At 39.5% G+C, this 22,157-nt stretch overlaps 1 protein-coding gene across 7 annotated transcripts in view; it reads right to left on the bottom strand.

Moving 5' to 3' along the window:
- Positions 1-22,157, bottom strand: part of celf4 (CUGBP, Elav-like family member 4) — a 557,316-nt gene that overhangs the window by 56,849 nt on the left and 478,310 nt on the right. The window lies entirely within an intron of this gene.

Below are 22,157 nucleotides of genomic sequence, written 5' to 3'. Positions count from 1 at the left end.
TGTCTCTATATCCTGATAATGCAGTCATCCAATCAGAACCGAGCGTGGTGGTTGAACAGGTAATGGCTTCTTTCTGTTTGCCTTCTGTTCAATTCCATTTGGAAAATTTTCATTCATTATTTCCTCGACTATGATTTTCTAATATGACAGTTATTTTGTAAAAGCACTTTCTTCTCAACACTGCAGGCCATATCGGAATCTTTCAACTTATCAACCACATCTTTACACTGGTCCACTTCATCATGATATACATGCAAATTTTCTTCAACTTTCTGAACTTGTGTTTTTACTTTGTCAATCACTTTATCATATGTTCCCATTTCTTCCTTAATAATCTTCAACTCTCCTTTAACATATTCAAATTGAGTATTAACATCACACCTTATATTGCAAAACCATCTTCTCACTCATAACTTTTAATTGATTCATCAATTGCCTGCTCATACCCTGTCCCGTAACTTCAGGTGCCCTTATCTGCATAGTTTTCATTTCTTGTAGTAATTGTAGTAAATGATATACATTTTCATCCTTCTCCTCCACTTCCTTCTCTTGATCTCCTTTTTATCTATGTCACATAACATTGAAAAAAATCACTTCTGATCCTGCCTCTGATTCCTAAGGAGGCAGATCCTGTATAGTAACACGACTGGGAACTGTCTTCCCAGTCTACCATCGCATTACTGTTTGGTCCATTCTGTGCATGTACGCTTGTTCTTGTAGTCTCTGTAGTTCGATGATCTTTTTCTGGTCTCCAGCACCATCTTCTTTGGCTCCCCGGAGAAGTGGCGCTGGTATCATCTGGACTCGTGCCACGGTCACTCTCATTGATTGTGGAGGAAGAGGAACTTCAGTCCGAGGCTCCGATGTCAAAGTAGATCTGATTTTTTTCAACTTCTTTCAACACTGAGGCTTCTTTTTCCTTGCAGCTATACTTAAATCTATGCAGGCAGGTTCCAAATTCTATTTTAATTATTTAGAATTTAAAAAAATTACTTTTTAAAAGTCAGTTATTAATGAATTCTCCTTGGGGAGGCATTTTCCCACATCCTTGCTCACACCATCACACCACACCCCCCCTACCCTTTTACTCTTTACCCATGTTCTCTGGTTTGCATCTCACCTACCCTCAGTGGAAAAGCCTGCTTGCATTTACTCTCTGCATACCCATCATAATTTTGTATGCATCAATCATATCTCCCCATTATTCTCTAGTGCTCTAGTCCAAACCTGTTTACATTTCCGTGTAACTTAGTTCCTCAAGCACCAGGAACATCCCAAGAAGTCTTCTCTGTACTGTTTCAATTTTATTGATACATTTTCTATAGTTGGTGACCAAAACTGCACACAATACTCCAAATTTGGCCTCACCAATGTCTTATACAGCTTTACCATAACATCCCAACTCCTTTACTCAATATCTTGAGTTATCAAGACCACTGTGTCAAAACTCTCTTTCCAATCTTATTGACCTGTGACGCCACTTTCAGGAAATCATGTATCTGTATTACCAGATCCCTCTGATCTATCACAATCTTCAGTACCCTACCATTTATCATGCATGTCCTATCTTGGTTAATCCTTTCAAATTTAAACCCCTCATATTTGTCTGCATTAAATTCCATCCACCATTTTGCAGCCATTTTTCTAACTGAACCAGATCTCTCTGCAAGCCTTAAAAGCCTTCTTCACTGTTCACTACACCTTCAATCTATGCATTAAATGGAAGCACAGTAAACAGTGAGGATGTCAGCAATAGATTCAAGGAGATGTAGATATGTTAAGAAAAATATCATAAATTGCAAATAAAATTAAATATAGTAAAATTGGAAGCATTACACTTTGGCAGAAAGGAAATGGAGAGAGGATATTGACCAACTAGCACAGTTCTAAAGGATGTGCAGGAGTAGTGGGAGCATCCTTGATGGTGACAAGGCATTTTGAGAGACCAGTTAGGAAAACAGATGGAATCTGAGGTCTCACAAATGGAGGACTACCAGGCCTATGCATAAGGTCTTAAACTGACAACAACCTTGCACTCAATGCCACCAAAATATGGAGCTGATTATAGAGTTCAGGAAGGGAAAACCAGAGGGGTACGATCCAGTTATCATTGGGGGATCAAGGGTGGAGAGGGTGAGATAATTTAAGTTCTTGGAGTCACTATTTTGAAGGATCTTTTCTGGATGCAACACACTAATGGCATTGTGAAGAAAGCATGTCAGTGCCTCCACTCCCTCAGGAGTTTACAGAGGTTTGGTATGACTCTAGAAACCCTGGCAAATTACTACAGATGTGTGGTGGAAAGTGCGTTGACCAACTGCATTTCAGTCTTTTATTGGGATACAAATCCCCCTGAGTGTAAAGCCCTGCAAAAGGTAATGGACACAGCCATGGACATCACAGGCAACCCCCTCCACCTCCCACTATCAAGAACATCTACAGGATCATTGTCAAGACTCGCACCATCAGGTTGAGGAGCAGCTGCTACCCCTCCACCATCAGACTCCTCAATAACAAACTCAATCCAGGACTCATTTAAGGACTCTTACTTGTGCACTTTATTGATATTTTTATTCTCTGTATTGCACAATCAGTTTGTTTACATTCATTATCTGTTTACAGTTCTTTATTTGTTTACATGTATATGCTGTATACAGTTTATTTTACTACCAATAAGTGGTAATCCTGTATTACCCATAGAAAAAAAAAGAATTTCAGGATCGTATGTGATGTCATGTTGGTACTCTGACAATCCATCTGAAATCTGAATCTGAGGTTCATTCTGTGAACGATCACGTGAGCTATTGCCACAGCAGATGAGCAGCAGATGCCATCTTGTTTGCCATCCACTCTGCATTAGGTCATCTGGACCACAGAAACACCTACATCAGGCTGTTTATTGACTATAGGGCACTGAGGAGTGCGGGAGGACAAAGAGATCTGGGAATGCAGATACATTGTTCCCTAAAGGTGGCATCACAGGTGGACAGGGTTGTAAAGAAAGCTTTTAGCATCTTAGCCTTTATAAAAAAAAACAAAGTATTGAGTATAGGAGCTTGGATGTGATGTTGAAGTTGTTTAAGACATTGGTTAGGCCAAATTTGGAATATTGTATGCAGTTCTGGTCACCTAACTAGAGGAAGGATATCAACAAGATTGAAAGACTGCAGAGAAGATTTACTAAGATGTTGCTGGGTCTTTAGGAGTTGAGTTACAGGGAAATATTAAACAGGTTAGTACTTTATACCTTGGAATGAAGAAGAATGAGGGGAGATTTTATAGAGGTTTACAAGATTAAGAAAACTTTTCTACAGGTCCACAGTGGAAAGCAAACTGATTGAACACATTACAGCTTAGATTGGGGATTCAAGTGTCCAGGAACGCAGAAGGCTGCAGAAAGTAAGAAACATAACCAGGCTCATCACAGGCTCTAATATCCCATCCGATGTAGACATCTACACGAGGGGCTGCTTCAAGATCATAACAGAACCCCCCCCCCCCCCACAATGGTCACAACATTATCTCACTGCTAACTTCATATGGAAGGTATAGAATCCTGAAAACCAACACCTCTAGGTTCAATAATAGTTTTTGTCCAACAGCTATCATGCTCTTTTGTCTCCCCTTTTACACTAATTATAGACTGGTCCAACAGCAAAAAGGATTATCTGTACTATTTGCAAGTCACTTTTTTCCCTACTAGAATTACTGTGAATATGGATAATCTAAACGAGTAATGTGCTTATTGTCTCTTTTAATTCAACTAGTTTGCTAGTTTTTCTTTACAAGTATCTGTTCACCTGCAGCAAGTAAGAATTTCAGTGCATAAGTGCATTGTACAATATATATATATGACAAGAATATTTCCAGAGTAATTCCTTCTATTTTGCCAAAACTTATTGATGAATCCAAGTTTCCGAAGGATTATTTGTTCATGATCAAATAGCAAACACAACTCCTTTATTCAGAAAAAAAAGAGGGAGATAGAAGCAGGCAACCTCACTTTAACATCTGATAGAGGGAAAATGCTACAAGCTATTGTTGAACATGTTACAGTGGTGCACTTCAAAAAATAAAATCAAGATAATCAGCCAAGTTAAAATGGTTTTCTGAAAGAGAAATTGTCCATTTTTTCACAGGAAAAATGGAGAAAACGTTATTTCAATGAGAACTCACACAGCTCAAAAGCTGAGGGATGATTTGCAAAAGGCTAGCTTGCAGCTAGCAACCGTAAGTAATTAAGGAAGCTATCAGAATGTTATTGATGGAGGAATTAAACACAAAAATAGTGAGGTTATGCTTTAATTAGAAAGGGCATTGGTGAGATTATATCTGAGGCACAGTGTGCAATACTGGTGCCCACATTAATAGAAGGATGTTAATGCACTCTAAGCAGTTAAGGATACATTAACGAGACTTCTACATCATATATAAAGGTTATCTTATGTGGTAAGGATAGACATGTATCTACTGGAGTTCAGAAAAATGAGCAAGATCTTCACTGAAATGTGTATAATCCTCAGGTTTCTTGTCAGGGTGAATGTGGAAAAGATATTTACATTTGTGCAAGAACTTAGAATGGGGTATAGATGAGGCTTTGTCCATTTAAGACAGACATAAGATGATTTTTTTTTCACTTTGAAGCCTGAATATTTTTCAAATATCCTTCAAAGGAAATGTGTTGAGTAGATAATCAAGAAGAACGATGAAAGCAATGTGGCAGATGATAGATATTGCCTGAATGGACATTAAGGTTTTTGACAAGGTCCCAGATGGAAGGCTGGTCTGCAAAATTAAGGCATAAGGGATCCAAAGCATGTTGGTGAACTGGATACAATATTTTAAAAACGCAATTCTGGAGAAACTCAGCAGGTCAAACAGTATACTTTATTTAGTAAATATAAAGATATATAATGAACATTTTGGGCATGAGCCATTAAAGGTATGAGCAAAATGTAGGCAGGTACCCGAATAAAATGGTGGGGCTGGGGGGAGGGCATGTGCACAGTCCTACATGCAGGTGATTATAGGTGATAAAGGAAGGAGGGAACATTAGCAAACTACTTCCAGATACAACAAAAACAAGATTCCCCTTTGTCCTCACCTACCACCCTACCAGCTTTTGCATCTAACACATTATCCTCTGTAATTTCCTTCACCTATAACATAATTCCACCACTATATCTTCCCCTCTCTGTCTTCCATAGGGACCAATTCTCTGTGACTCCCTCGTCCACTCATCCCTTCCAATTAATCACCCCCTTGGCTGCAGGAAGTGTCACACTTGTGCCCACACCTCCTCCCTCACCACCATTCAGATCCCCAAACAGTCCTTATAGGTGAAGCAACATTTCACTTGTGAATCTGCAGGAGTTATCTACTGGATCCGGTGCTCCCATTACGGCCTTCTCTACATTATAGAGACTGGAGCAGACTGGGAGATCACTTCACTGAGCACCTTCACGCTGTCCGCTTCAATTACGGATCTCCCAGTGACAAACCATTTCAATTCTGTGCCCCTCTCCCATGTTGACATATCTGTCTATAGCCTCATATACTGTCAAATCGAGACCACCTGTTAACTGGAGGAGCAACACCTAATTTTCCATCTGGACATTCTCCAAATGGATGGCAGTAACATTGAGTTCTCCAGTTTCTGTTCTTCTTCATCCCTTTGTATTCTTTCCTCCAGCTCTCCACCATATTTCCTCTCCATTCACAGTCATTCCCCTCCTCTTGTTTGCTGGTGTTCCTTCTCTCCCTTATCTATCTATTACCTCCTGCCTGTGGGCACCTGCCTACATTTTGTCCATACATTGATGAAAGGCTCAAACCCAAAACATTGGTTATGTATTTTTATAATTTCTATACAAAAGACATTGTTTTACCTATTGAGTTTCTCCAGCATTGTGTTTTTACTTCCAACACTGTGTCTAGGTACAACATTTGCTGGTTTCAGGAAGCAAAGGAAATGATGGATGTAATGTAATGATAGTGAAAGTTGCACATTGTACACATTATAGAAGAAACTTCCCTCAGTGATACACTTTTTGTTGGCATGTTAGTGCAGGAATATTATATACAAACGGACACTGAACAGCCAAGTATGAACAGAGTCAAGCAGGACAAGTTGTCTGTGTCATTGCATACAAATATTCCTTCTATACTGGACGCAGGGGCAAAAAAACAATTTAATCTGTGAGCCCGACATCAGGGCAATGAAGATAAATCCATACATTCTTGCAAATCCTGTACAGCTCAAAACCTGTAATGAACACAGCATCGATACAAAAGGTACATGTAAATTCAAGGTGAAAGTTAAACAAGAGACCACCATCTCAGGTTCACTGTAGTCCTTGATGGTCATGAATCACTGCTTGGTGATGAAACATGTGAAAACTTAAGCCTAATCAAGAGGGTATACACAACAGGGAAACTTATTGTGTTAGCTGAAGCATTACCCAGGGCAATGACACAGAATGAAGCACACAATGAGAGTTCCACAGAGACAGATGTGAATCTCCACGTGATTCTGACATAAAATCCAAGCAAATCACAGCTGAAACAGAAAAGGACACAATTCTTCAAAAGGTCATCAAGAATCTGAATGAAGGATGGCCTAGAGGTGAATGTCAGCCATACTACAACATCAGAGCTGTGCTGAGTATTGTCAATGGGCTTCTACTCAGACAGAGCAGAATTGTCATTCCTCAATCACTGTGACAAGAGATGCTGAAAGGGTGCATAAGGGGCACCTTGGAATGGAAAAATGCAAGAGGAGGGCCAGAAATGCTGTTTATTGGCCAGGGCTAAATGCTGACATTGACAAGATGGTTTCAAGCTGTGAGACCTGTTTGAAACTTCACTCCAAGCAGGCAAAGGAACCCATGGTCCTAACTAACTTACTAGCAGAATCATGGCAGAAATTTGGGACTGATCTCTTCCACATTGATGGAAATAATTATTTGCTGGTTATTGACTATCTATGAACAACCCAGAGATAGTGTTGCTTCTTAACATGTCTGCTGCTTGTGTGATAAAATATAGGAAATCAATCTTTGCAAGACATGGAATTCCTCAGATTGTTTCCAATGACAATGGACTATGCTACAGTTGTAGAGAATTCCAGAACTTTGCAGAAGAGTATGATTTTTGACGTGTGACTTCAAATCCTCTGAATTCACAGCTGAACGATAAAGCAGAAAAAGGAGTTCACATAGTTAAACAGCTGCTCAAGATAGTAATAGACAGTGGCTCACATCCGTATCTAGCTCTATTTGAGTTACAGAGCTTCACCACTTGAATGTGGCATGTCACTTGCTGACCTTCTGATGGGACATAGACTATGCATCACACTTTCCTACTCTGTAGACCCAAACAAGAACAGATATGTCAAAGATGTTAAATGGAAACAAAAGCATCTGCAATGGAAACAAAAGCAAATTATGACAAATCAGCAAGATGCTTAGGGCCATTGGCACAACATGACACAATGAGACTCAGAGATTCCAACACCTGGTACAAAAAGGCCACTGTTCTGGAGGAAGTAAATCTAAGATCTTACATGGTCAGGACAGAAGATGGTCAAATATTGAGGAGGAATTGAAAGAGCCTGCTGAAAATGCAAGCGACACTGCAGGAACAGAGAAATGCAGAAGATCCAGCCTGCACAGGAACAGGAGAAATACCACCAATTCTAGACAGTAGTGGACCTGCAGAGCTAACACAAGCACCTGTGCTAAAAAGATCCACCTGCATTATCAAAGCACCTGACAGACTGAATCTCTAAAAGAAAATGAACTGTACACTTAAAAGGTATGTGCTGCTGATGTTGTGTTTATGTTTGTGTGGAACTTTAAATTGAAATGAATACTGTATTGGTCTGTCATGTTGTTAGATTAAATATCTCAAGGAAAGGGGATGCAATGATAGAGTGCTAGTGATCCTCCTGACCACTAGTGGGAGTCGGAGACTACTTTATTGGAGTTTGCTGGATTCAAGATGGATGCCTCTACACGGCTCTGAGTGAGTTCTTTAGCTAATAAAGTAGAGTGATTTTAAAAGGGCCCACGTTTCTTTATTCTTTGGCTTGGCTTCGCGGATGAAGATTTATGGAGGGGTATGTCCATGTCTGCTGCAGGCTTGATGCGGGACAGGCAGGCACGGTTGCAGCGGTTGCAAGGGAAAATTGGTGGGTTGGGGTTGGGTGTTGGGTCTTTCCTCCTTTGTCTTTTGTCAGTGAGGTGGGCTCTGCGGTCTTCTTCAAAGGAGGTTGCTGCCCGCCGAACTGTGAGGCGCCCAGATGCATGGTCGGAGGCGAGATCAGCCCACTGGTGGTGGTCAATGTGGCAGGCACCAAGAGATTTCTTTAGGCAGTCCTTTTTATTACAATGAAATAAATAACACAATGGAGGGATGTTTTTCTGACTGGTATACCATAGAGATTGATGCTGGGACATTAAATGATTTGGATGAGAATGTATGGTTAGCAAGTTTAAAGATACATTGAACATATATCAGCCAGAAAATTGGATAGAGCAGTGGTAGATGAGATGCAGTCATGACGAGTGCAATGTAAAGGACTTTGGAAGGGCAAGTTTGTTAAGAGATGTAGAGAAAATGGCAAGACCATTGGAGTGTAGATTCACAGAGAGAACTTGGGTACAAATGCATAGTCTCTTAACAATGATGGACATGGATAGTAAAAAAGGCATTTTGAACACCTAATCTTTTCAGCAACCAAGGGATTGATCATGTCGCTGTTGTACTAAACATTGGTTAGACTGCACTTAGAGTATTGTGTAGCATTCTGGTCACAACACTACAGGATAGATGTAGTGTGGAAAAAAGATTCACCAGCATGTTTCCTAGAATGGAAGGCTGCAGTGATAGAGAAGGATTGGATAGGCTGACTTTTACTCTCACTGAATTTAGGAGAATGAGGGATGACCTTTTGGATATTTTCAAAATAATAAGGGCAGTGGAAGAATTGTTAGTCACAATCCCTTTTCCCTTTTTCCTTTGGCTGGGTGCTGGGGTAGGAAAGGGATGGAGGCCAATGCAGCAAATAGGATAAGTGTAAGTGGTCTTCACCGTTGATATGAACAAGGGGGTCACTAAGGGCCCATTTCTGTGCTGTATGATTCAACTACTTCTCTGAGAGTAGAGTTTTTAAATATTTTAAACTTAGAGGTCAATAGATTCTTGATAAGCAAAAGAGTGAATTGTTACCTTGGACAGGCAGAAGTGTGGAGTTGAGATTAAAATTAGATTAACCATGAATTTATTAAATGGCAGCATTTGAGGAGCCAAGTAGCCATATTCATATATAGGTACATCTTAAATTGAGGATGGAGCGGAGACAACGCTGGTGGAAGCGTTCTAGGAGCCGTAAGTGATGCCGGTAGAGGACCCATGATTCGGAGCCGAACAGGAGTGTGGGTATGACAACGGCTCTGTATACACTTATCTTTGTGAGGTTTTTCAGTTGGTTGTTTTTCCAGACTCTTTTGTGTAGTCTTCCAAAGGCGCTATTTGCCTTGGCGAGTCTGTTGTCTATCTCATTGTCGAGCATTGGAGCGCTTTCATCCCTAACGTCGAAGTACTCGAGATGACAGAGGTCGACAGCATCGAGTCCACGCTGCTGATGATCCAGCTGCGCTGGGTGGGTCACGTCTCAAGAATGGAGGACCATCGCCTTCCCAAGATCGTGTTATATGGCGAGCTCTCCACTGGCCACCGTGACAGAGGTGCACCAAAGAAAAGGTACAAGGACTGCCTAAAGAAATCTCTTGGTGCCTGCCACATTGACCACCGCCAGTGGGCTGATATCGCCTTCAACCGTGCATCTTGGCGCCTCACAGTTTGGCGGGCAGCAACCTCCTTTGAAGAAGACCGCAGAGCCCACCTCACTGACAAAAGGCTAAGGAGGAAAAACCCAACACCCAACCCCAACCAACCAATTTTCCCCTGCAGCCACTGCAACCGTGTCTGCCTGTCCCGCATCGGACTTGTCAGCCACAAACGAGCCTGCAGCTGACGTGGACTTTTACCCCCTCCATAAATCTTCATCCGCGAAGCCAAGCCAAAGAAGAAAGAAGAGAACATCTTAAATAGAGTTGGTGGGAGCATGCTGTATATCAATTCCGTAACACATCTCTTGCAGTACAACACATTTACACATCAATAAGACTGTTGCTGTTATGCACATTGTGACATTGTTAGAGAGGTGGGAATTCTTGTAATTCTTACAAGGTGTTGCAGCTTAATCTAGAGATCTTGTTTTTATTTCAGTTTAATTTGAGCTCAAATTCTGTTCATGAACTTTAGTTTATTGTTGCAAGAATAATCTTTTGGAAGAGGTGATGGAATGAAACCCTATTTAGATACAAATAGAACCTGTCTTGCCACTTTTGAGGTTAGGAATTCTTCCAAGATAACATTCATCCAAAAAACAGGTGTTATAAGAATGCACACCATTACATCATATTCAAAACACTGAGAAAGGCCACTTAGTTCAATAAGCCCACGAGTATTTAGCTTCATAGGACCTTACTCCCACTCTTCCTTCTATTACTTTCTCCCACATATATTCTTGTTACGTTTTTTTAAACATATTTAATGGTCAACTCAACTACTACCCAAAGGAGTCTCCACATTCTAACCATTCTCTGGGTCTTCTCATGGATTGTCACCTTATCACAGTGGAGAAGCTGATGTGGTCCTGTGATCTTGAGAGTGATGCTGTCTGGAGCTATGCTCCTGGTAGGGTCACCCATGGTGGTAAGGTTGAGGGTGAGGTCCCTGACAAAGAATAATTCAACCAAATCCTCAATAGTGGAACAGACAGGCAAAGTTACTCTGAATTCAACAAATGTGAAGGGCAGACAAAGGCATGCCATTGGAATGAGTTGGTTGATTTGTGAAGTATTATGTGCTTCTTGGAGTGCCACATCAAGTACATGTTAAACAAATACAGGCACAGGTGTCTTCGCTCTGTAGATCAATGGAATGAAGGCCATCATCCTTGACTGCAAGGGATAGCCATCAAGTTCTTACCAAATTATTAGATTAATTATTAAAATATTGTGGGTTGAGTTATGAAATGGCAAGGGTAAAAAGGTACTGTTGGCAGTTATATACAGACTTCCAAACAGTAGCCAGGATGTGGACAACAAATTACAACAACAAATTGAAAAGGTGTGTCAGAAGGGTAATGTTATGGTAGTCAAGGTGGATCTTAACATGCGTATAGACTGCGAAAACCAGGTTGGGACTGGATCTAAAGAGAGAGATTACGAGATGGCTTTTTAGAGTGGCTTGTTTATGAGCCAACAAAGGGATTGGCTGTATTGGATTGGTGATTAGAGAGCTTAAAGTAAAGGAGGGGAGAGTGATCATAATGTGATTGAGTTCAATTTGAATTTTAATTAACAAGGATTGTGAGAGATGGGAAAACTGATCTAAAATTATGAACATGAAGGAAACTAAAATTCATACATCAGTTAATGCCTGTAACCAGTACAAGCAGGATGAGCTTGGGAATTAGGATGCAGGAAAGCAGAGTCAGCACGATTAACATAAGAATCTTCTAGTCTTTGTGACAAGAGCCACCATAAGACTAAGATAAGGAGTGGTAAGGAACAATAGAATGTAGGAAGTTGAGGTAGTTTGGATCAGATAAGGGTCTCCTAGCCCTAGACAGAAGTACCAAGTCCTACATATCTAATTAGTTAACCTTTCACAGATTTATACATATTAAACTAGCCAACCCTAGACAGGATGAGCCAACTCTGCATACCAAGAGACTGTAGCCCCGAGAATCAGGAAGGTGTGAATAAGGACAATAACATGAAGGGACACCGACAGGATACCCCCTGGTCCTCCAAGTATACTGAAACTGCACGTAGGCAGGAAGGATTGCCTATGCCAAACCCATCCAGGGGGCAGAAGAATGTAAGGGGGAGGGTATTCTGATACTGAAATTGACTGTATAAAAGTTGGGTGAGCCCCAGTGTTTGTGTGTATTCCCAAGGTAAGGGGAAGCACCCAACTTTGCATTGTTGTTATAATAAATGTTCTTTGTTCTCAATTTTTGTCTCGAGCAATTTCTTTAAAGGTAAATTCTGTTTCTAACAAGGAGAAACTAAAGTCAGATGTTTTGGTATTTCAGTGGAGTAAAAAAAATTACAGTGACATGAGAGAGGAATTGGACAAAGTAGAATGGAAGAGGACACAAGTAGGGAAGATGGCTGAACAGCAATGGATGGATCTTCTTCAAAAAATGGGGAGGTGCAAGATAAATACACACCAAAAAGAGAAAATATTCAAATGGAAAATGTCACAACAGTTGCTGACAAGGGAAATTAAAGCCAACATAAAAGCAAAAGTGAGGGCAAATACAAGGAAGCAAAAATTAGTGGGAAGACAGAAAATTAGGAAATTTAAAAAAAACAGAAAAGATAACTAAAAACTCATAAGGAGTATGAGTATGAAAGTAGACTAGCAAACAATATCAAAAAAAGCTTCTTCAAGTATATAAAGAATAAAAAAGAGATGAGGGTAGATAAAGGACCACTAGAAAATGATGCTGGATAAATGATGCGGGAGACAAGGGGATGGCAGACGACCTTAACAAGTATTTTGCATCAATCTTCACTGTGGAAGACATTATCCATGTACCAGATGTCTGGGAAGGGAAGTGAGGTGCAGTTACTACTTTGAGGGAAAAGGTGCTCAGAGAACTGAAAGGTCTAACAGTGGATGTCTCACAAGCCAGATGGATTGTGCACTTAGGTCCTAAATGGTAACAATAGAGATTGTGGAGGTATTGGAAATGATCTTTCTGGAATCATTAGATTCTGGCATGGTCTTGGAGGACTGGAAAATCACAAATTTCACTCCACTATTTAAGAAGGATGCGAGGCAGTGGAAAGGAAATTACAAGCCACCTGATGTCAGTGGAAGATGTTGGAGTTGATTGTAAAAGATGAGGTTACGGAGTACTTGACAGGATTACAGGATAGGCCATGATTTTCTTGTCAAACATATTGAAATTCTTTGATGAAATGACAAGCAGGCTGGATAAGGTAGATGCAATGGATGTTATGTTTTTGGATTTTCAGAAGACCTTTGACAAAATGCCACACATGAGGCTACTTAACAAGATTAGAGCCCATGGTATAGCAAGAAACATACTAGTGTGGGTAGAGCAATGGCTGATGGGTAGGAGGCAGAGTTGGAATACAAGGATCACATTCTGATTGGCTGCCAGTTGCTAGTAGTGGTCCATAGTGGTTGGTGTTAGGGCCGCTTCATTTACTTTGTATATAATAGTTCAGATTACGGAATGAAAACCTTTATGGCCAAGTTTACAGATGGAGGTAGATGGAGGAGCAGCTAGGATAGAGAAATCTCAGAGGCTGCAGAAGGACTCAGACAGGTTAGGAGAATGGGCAGAGTGTATAGTCATGCACTTTTGTAGAAAAAAAATGAGCAGAATATTTTTCAAGTGGGGAGAAAATTGAAAATACTGAAATGCAAAGGCTCCTGGAAGTCATCGTGCAAGATAGCCTGAAGGTAAACTTGCATGTAGTAAAGAAGGCAAATGCCATGCTGAATAGAATATAAGAGCAGCGATGTGATGGTGAGGCTTTATATAAGGCACTGGTGAGACCTCACTTGAAGTATTATGAGCAGTTTTGGGCTCTTCATTTAAAATGCGCTGATATTGGAGGAGGAATCAAAGGAGGTTCACGGATGATTCTGGAAATGGAAGAATTATCAAATGAGGAGCGTTTGACAACTCTTGGCCTGTATTCATCAGAATTTAGGAGAATGAGGGGGTATCTCATTGAAACATTTTGAATGTTGAAAGGCTTTGACAGAGTAGATGTGGAGGGGTCATTTCCCATGGTGGGAGAATCTAGGACAAGAGGGCACAACTTCAAGATTGAAGGGTGACCGCTTCGAACAGGGATGTCTTCAGCCAGAGGCTGGTAAATCTGTGGAATCTGTTGCCACAGGCAGTTGTGGAGGCCAGGTCACTAAGTGTATTTAAGACTGAGATTGATTGGTGGTTATGGGGAGAAGGCCGCTTAATGGGTCTGAGTGGGGAAGTGGATCACCTAATGATTAAATGGCAGGTTAGACTCAATGGGCTGAATAGGCTATTTCCCCTCCTGTTTTATGGATTTATTTTATATTTATGGCTCCTAGTTCTGTTCTCCTTCACAGATGGGGTCATCCTTATGAAATGCTTTCATGATCCTGAAGTAATTTCTCAGTCTTTCTCTTTCAGAGAAAAGACCTTCACCATCTTTTGCCTCTTCTTTAATTTATATGATATGAAAGACAGGCTATTCACAATATTTTAATAGAGTCTAAGCAAGGTTCTTTACAAGGTTAACATTTTTTAATCTGTGAAAGTCACAGTATGTCAGACCTCAGAATAAATGCACACCAGATATGGAGAATGTCTATGCTGAATATGAACATGTTTGCTACAACACTGAACATTACAGCACAGAAACAGGCCTTTTCCACCCTTCTAGTCTGTGCTGAAACTTTTTTTTTTGCCTAGTCCCACTGACCTGCAGCCAGAACATAGCCTTCCATACCTTTCCCATCCATGTACCTGTCCAAATTCCTCTTAAGTGTCAAAATTGAGCCCACATTCACCACTTCAGTGGGAAGCTCGTTCCACACTCCCACCACTCTCTGTATGAAGAAGTTTCCCCTTTATGTTCCCCTTAAACTTTTCCCCTTTCACCTATGTTCTCTGGTTTGTATCTCACCTAACCTCAGTGGAAAAAACCTATCTACATTTATTCTGTCTATCCCATTCATAATTTTAAATTCCTCTATCAAATCGCCTCTCATTCTTCTCCGCTCCAGGGAATAAAATCCTAACCTGTTTAACCTTTCCCTGTAACTCAGTCCCTGAAATCTGGGCAACATCCTAGTAAAGTTTCTCTGCACTCTTTCTATCTTATTGATATCCTTCCTGTAGTTAGGTGACCAAAATTGCACACAATACTCCAAATTTGTCCTCACAATTGTTTTATACATGTCTTAACATAACATCCCAACTCTTATACTCAATACTTTGATTTATGAAGGCCAGTATATCAAAAGCCTCTTAACAACTGTGTCCACCTGTAATGCCACATTCAGGGAATTATGTATCTGTATTCCTAGATCTCTCTGTTCTACCACTCTTCTCAGTGCCCTACCATTTACCGTGTATAGCCTTTCATGGTTTGTCTTTCCAAAACGCAACACCTCACACTTGTCTGCATTAAATTCCATCTGCCATTTTTCAGTCTTTTTTTTCCATCTGGTCCAGATACCTCTGCAAGCTTTGAAAACCTTCTTTGCTGTCCACAATACCTCCAATCTCAGTGCCATCTGCAAACTTGCGGATCCAATTTACAACATTATCATCCAGATCATTGATATAGATGACACTAGATGATCCCTGAGGCACACCTCTAATCACAGACCCCCAATTTGAGAAGCAATCCTTCACCACTCCTCCCTGAAAACTGAGAAATGTTAGAATATAATTCAAAATTAGAATTCTAGCTTGGAAATTTGACTACTTCGAGAAGTGAACTGGAACCATCTAAACAATTCTTTCTATCTTTCTAACATGGATGAAGTCTGGATCTTCTAGGTAATTCACTGGTTATGAATAACATCACTCTTCCTTGTCTTAAATATATGTTATCTACTCAGTCCTGCCACTCATTTCCCTTGACTATTGCCTTTTAAAGTTAATTGTTACATAAGAATCTTTTCATTAGGCACATGGGGACACTTGTATTCTGTTAAATCAATGAACCTTCTACTATTTTCTTTGGCTTGGCTTCGCGGACGAAGATTTATGGAGGGGTAATGTCCACGTCAGCTGCAGGCTCGTTTGTGGCTGACAAGTCCGATGCGGGACCGGCAGACACGGTTGCAGTGGTTGCAAGGGAAAATTGGTTGGTTGGGGTTGGGTGTTGGGTTTTTCCTCCTTTGTCTTTTGTCAGTGAGGTGGGCTCTGCGGTCTTCTACTATTAGAGTGCAAGCAAATGGACATATTACTGACTTTGGGTGGTGAAGCAAGAAACTTGTTTCAATCAGGGAATTGATCATTGTCACCAGGTCATTCCAAACACACAAAGCAGGACTGTGAGAAACACAATAGGCTGCAGGTGCTGTGATTGTAGGTAAGACTGTGGATGGGGGAAAAAGACAGGTGAGAAGTTTACTCCTGCATGGAGACTTTGATTATGAATGTAAAATTTGTCTCTCATTTTAAGTTCCTTTTATATTACCACGCTAACAATTAATTCACTTGTTTTTATTGATACATAAGTTATTGTGTATTTATTGAGTCTTTAGTTGTTTTGCATAGCTTTGTTAATTATTTAACATATTTTGCACTACTTTCACTCAAATTTAACATCTTTTCCTCACCATGTGCCACATTTTTTTCTTTGAAATATCCCCTTTGTTCAACAACAATATTTTATTCCCTTATTGATCTGCATGGAGCTGTAACTAAATGAATCACATTTTACTTCAATATTAACTTTTTCACTATCTTTAAGTTTGAACACAGATGGCTCTAGGCCAGTAGTAAATTATCATTGATGTTTCCCTTTACTCCAGGCTCTCAAATATAACTCACGACAATAACTTGAAACAGACATAGAAAAGCAACAATAATTTAATTCTTCAAAGAATCGGATGACTTTCCTTGCTTTCATGGACTAGTGGAACATGTGCTATAATCCGTGTACTGAGATTATTTTTGAACTTCTGAAGGAATTATTTTTTTTATTTGACTTTTGCTGGATAAAATGTAATGTCAGTCACCTCAGCTTACACTTTCTGCTTATTTGACTCAGCAGTGTAATGAGATCAAGACCTATATTGCCATTTGGCGTGATGTTGGTTGCATTAGAATGGAGTGTGGTTTCAGTCTGCTGCTAGGATCCTCCATGCAGCTACCACTTTATATGTGGGATGAGTTTACAAACCAATTAAAATTCATGATCATCTCCAGCTCCACAAACCCAAAGATCTCTGCGCTTCTCCAAATCTGACCACTGTCACACCTTTCAGACATCTTTATTTGATAGATCACAGCTGTGCTTTCAGCTGTCTAGGCCCCCAGTCTGACATCTCCAATGTAAACCTCTCTGATGCGTCTTTTGATTCACAAAGTAAAGCAACCTCTTTAATGAAGCTTTTCCCTGTCCACATGGTTCTGAGATAAATTACAACCAATAATGTTCCTTAAATTTTCTTGTGACAATGTTATGTTGAGGGCAGTGAATAAATTCAAATCATTGTTGATTGTTGAATTCAATTTGATTGTTTGCCAAAATGGGATTTAAACCTGCAACTTCTGCACATTTAAACCACTTAATTTACTTTGACCACTGATCTGATACATTCTCAAACATTGCTCACTTCAAAAGGTCCAGAATAGAAATTTATGCATCATTATAATTCATCCAGCCAAACATTCCTCCAGAATCTAATGTTACTTTCTTCTCAACCACTTGTAATGTTAGTGATCATGTTTGCAATGCAACTAGCAATGCCTTACTGTTTGATTAGACTTGGCTCCCAGCAGGGGCTGACTCACAGTATGTTATCTGTAATGGAGGCTTGCAGCCTCATGTGCTGTTCATATCAACTTTAAAATAAAGAACCTTTTTCTTCATCCATGTGTTGTCTTAAGAAACATGGTGTCAGAAGGGGGATGAAGGAAATTAGAAGGAAATACTTTAAAAGGTAAAATCTAAAGTCAGAAACTGATCAGTGAATAGAAGCTAACAAAGAGAAAAATTGAAGGATTACATCCAGCTGACAGGTAATGTGGCTGAAAATTGTAACAGATTTAAGCAGCATTTTGGATTGTATTTAGTGGCAGTTGGAGCTGATGGGAAAAGTGATAAAGTGAAAGCATCAGTTTCTTACATGTCGTGGGTGATCAAGCCCTAACTTCACATTTGCTGCTGAAGGAGACAAAATGAAACTGGAAAAAATAATGGAACAGTTTGAGACATACTGCATACCTAAATGTAATGTGATGTTTGAGAGGAACAGATTTTTCACATGTGTACAGAAAATGGAAGAAAGTATTGATCAGTATGTGACTGAATTGAGAAACAGAAACAAAACGTGTGAATTTGGTGGACTGACTGACATGCTGATAAAAGACCAACTTGTGTGTGGTATTCCAGATAATAGTCTAAGGGAAAGACTGTTAAGAGAGCAAAATCTAGTCCTGGAAAAAGCCATAGCACTCTGTAGAGCTACAGAAACTGTAAAATTGCAGGCAAAAGAGCTCTTCAGTGAAACTTGCTGCAATGTGGATGCAGTGAGCAAGATTAGACATAAATCGTTTAACAAAAAGAGCACCAAAGTGGAAAGAGAGGCATGGCCAGTGGATAAAAAGGAAAGGGACAGTCGAAAGCCATGTCATCCATGCAGAATACAACAACAACTAAAGAAATGTCCAGCATATGGTAAAACATGTTATATGTGCAACAAAAGCAACCATTATGCCCATTGCTGTAGGAACCAAGTACAACAAAGCAAGGTTCATGCAGTAGATGAAAGGGAGGTGCAATGATAGTGATCACAATTGCAATGCAACTAGCAATGCCTTACTGTTTGATTAGACTTGACTGCCAGCATGGGGCTGGCACACAGTATGCAGATCTATAATGGAGGCTTGCAGCCTCATGGCATGCCTCATGGTGCTGTTTACAACAACTTTAAAGTAAAGAATCTTTTCCTTCATCCATGTGTTGTCTTTAGAACTCACACATTTGAATACAAAATGAAACACCGCTGACTTTTGGAACATTAAAATAATTTTACAATGAAACATTATGATGAATATTGAAGGAATATCACAGGTATAGTAACTCACCAGATTTTTCTTAAGAACTTAATTTCTTCTAAAATAACATACTGTTGATTAAACTCTCTTTTGTAACAGATATGCCTGACATTGCCATTCAGGTCCTGTATAGATATACCAGCAAATGTTAAATATCATGGGGTTGATATTGAAGTGGGCCTAATGTCAGTGTAAATCTTGCCCTTGCTATGAAAAATTACTGCAGTATAGCTTCACTACTGTAATCATTCTTAGGGCAGACAACTAAGCACATTCTCATGCTGATCTTGAAAGCAATTAAAATTAAATCAATACAGAAGTCATTCAGTGATTAAACTATTGCCAAAATGAATTTGTGAAACATTTGCCTCATTTAGAAAGTTATTGCTATAAATACTGAACAATAACAACTTGACATCTCAAAAGGTTGGAAGACAAAATTAACAAATTTGCACATTAATAAACACTCCCCAAAAGCACCAAGGATTTGTTTTCTTTTCATTTGAATTATTTGGAAACATTTTTATAATTAATGATTGCATTCTGTAAAAGTGTGCATTAGACGTTTCAACTTTAAAAATATAACTTTGAATAGAATGCATTCTTTTGAGGAATTCAAAGTATTTGTAGTCACATTTGAGCATTATAATTCAATTTAAGCCATTCTATAATATTGATAAGTACAAATAAAGATTACGTTGAAGTCACATTAATTATTCTCTCAGATGATCCAATTACATTGAGACATACGTTCATTACATTGCGTCAAAAGGTGGTAGAACAACTTCAAGGAGAAATCGACGGAAATGTTAGGGCTACTGAAATCAAACTGGAACACGTCTGTGCTTCATCTGCCGTAACTCTAGCAGAAATGATGTAAATGATGTAAATAATGAATATGGTTGTGGAATACAGATCTGATGGAAGATTGTTGACATAAGTTTAACTCTGTATCACTCTCAATATTCTCTGCCTAACCAATTACAGGTTGCTCATATCTTCTGCTTATAGGTATCCAAATCTTGCAGTACTTAGCACTAATGTGTAGCCATGTGCCAGTTTAATTCAGTCATACATATTAATATTAATTCCTCTTTACCCTTCATCATCTGTTGGATCTCTCTCACTAAATCCCTTGTCCACAAATCCTGCTTTACCTGCCAGAATGATGAAGTGGTAGGATTATACTTATCTCCCAGGTCAATACAAATTCATGACTATTCAGCAGAGAAAACGGATTCTCTGGCACGGAGTCATCTCTGTTGACTGTTGATCCTTTAGCACTACAGGACCTTCCTCAGTGACTGACAGCTCAAGGCATGGATGCAGGACTGTTACCCTCAAATGAGCAGTGAGGCTTTTACTTCTGACTTTAAGAAGGGTCCCCTATAAAGATCTAGTAAGTATTGTTCAGAACTTCCTGTGTTCTAGTGCTGGTGCTGCCAGACATCAGATAATCAGGGTTGTCATCGTGATGTCATCAAGCTGGACATGAAGCCAGACACATGAAGCAATTGTCAAGAAAGGGAAAAAAAGAACTGCTTTCTAATTAAGTTGTTGATCATTATAGTATTATAGCATTTGGTAAATACACATTTGATTAAAGTAAAAGATGACTATAAGCTTTTAAGTGTTTAAATGCTTTTTTAAAAAAAAACCCTGCATATTTTACTTTTTAATTTAAAAGAATTATATGCAAAATCAAAAAATACTTTTGTGGGGGTGAGGTGATTTGCCAAGAGGTGATTAGCATAACATTAGAAACTCACAAGTTTTAGATTATTTTACAGCAGAAATAGTTTGTAAATAGCTGAAATTTTCATCAGTTAAATTATTTACTTTTGATCCACTGGAGAATGTTGCTATGAGCACAGCTTGTGAAAGCCAGATGGATTGTTGATGGCAATTAAAGAGAGTCCTGTCTGGCTGTATCATTGTGTATTATTGATAGATGCAATGCATCAGACCAGAAGTCAATACAGAGGATCATCAAAATGACTGAGAAGATCTCTGGGATCTTTTTTTCCTCTACTGATGACATTTACTGGGAGTGTTACTTGAACAGAGCTCAAAGAATTATAGAAGACCCTTTCCTTCCAACACACAGTATCTTTGACCCACTTCCATCAAGAAGGAGGGACATGAGCAACAAAATCAGGACTGGCAGGCTGGGAAACAGCTTCTTCCTAACCAAGTGAATCATCCCAAAATATTTATACAATCTATGTATTTTAAATTAAATCTTTATGTAGAGACTGTAATTATTGTGTGTGTGTGTATGTGTGATCTGGCTGTTTAGTCAGGTTGTATATGTATAGTCAGATGATAATAGACGAACTTGATAGAAAATTGCAGAACAGAACAGGCTCTTCTGCTCATGATGTTGTGTCTGCTGCACAACAATGTCATCCTACACTACCACACACCCATAATCCTCTAGTTTCCTTACATCCATATGCCTATCTATGTATCTTTTCAATGTTTCTGTTATACCAGCCTCCAACACCACCTCTGGCAATGCATTCCAGGCACCCATACTATGTAAAAAACCTAACCCCTGGCATCTCTCCTAAACTTTCCTCCACCCACTTTAAACAAAAGTCTGTTTTTTCTTTTGTTGTCACCCTTGAAATAAGTACCGTCTTTCCACCTTAATCATTGCCTCTTATAATCTTATGCACCTCTATTAAGTCAAATCTCATCCTTTGTCGATCCAAAGAGAAAAGCCCTAAATCTGTAGGCCTTGCTTCATCCAATGCTTCATGTTCTCCAAACTGGGCAACATCCTGGTAAATCACCTCTGCACCCTCTCTAAAGCTTCTGCACCCTTCCTGTCATGAGCTGAATAGAACTGAATGCAATACTCCAAATGTGATTGAGAGTACTTTAGGATTGCCACATAAAACCCATGTGAAAATATAGAGGTTGCCATCAGTTTCACGAGCACTGAGAGGAAATGCCAATGACCAGATATTCCATCCTTTATGTGGTGGTACACATTTGCTTAATCTGGTCACAGCACTTCAAAATAAATTTTCCTTCTGATCTGAAAAAAAACTTCTAGCCATCTTTTCCTTCTTTTGTTCTGATGAAGAGACTTTGACCTGAAAGGGAAATATCTCTGCTGAGTGTTTGGTTTATTTTCAGGATTTCTGTATCTACAGGTTTTGTTGTTCAAAATGTAGCTTGACTGAACAGTGGGGACTGGGTAGCAAATTACCCGGCACTGCACATCTTTGTTCTGAGA

Source organism: Narcine bancroftii, chromosome 3 (assembly GCF_036971445.1).
Source record: "Narcine bancroftii isolate sNarBan1 chromosome 3, sNarBan1.hap1, whole genome shotgun sequence".
NCBI lineage: Eukaryota > Metazoa > Chordata > Chondrichthyes > Torpediniformes > Narcinidae > Narcine > Narcine bancroftii.
Note: the sequence above shows the minus strand (reverse complement) of the source record. Positions and strands in the feature narration are given on the sequence as shown.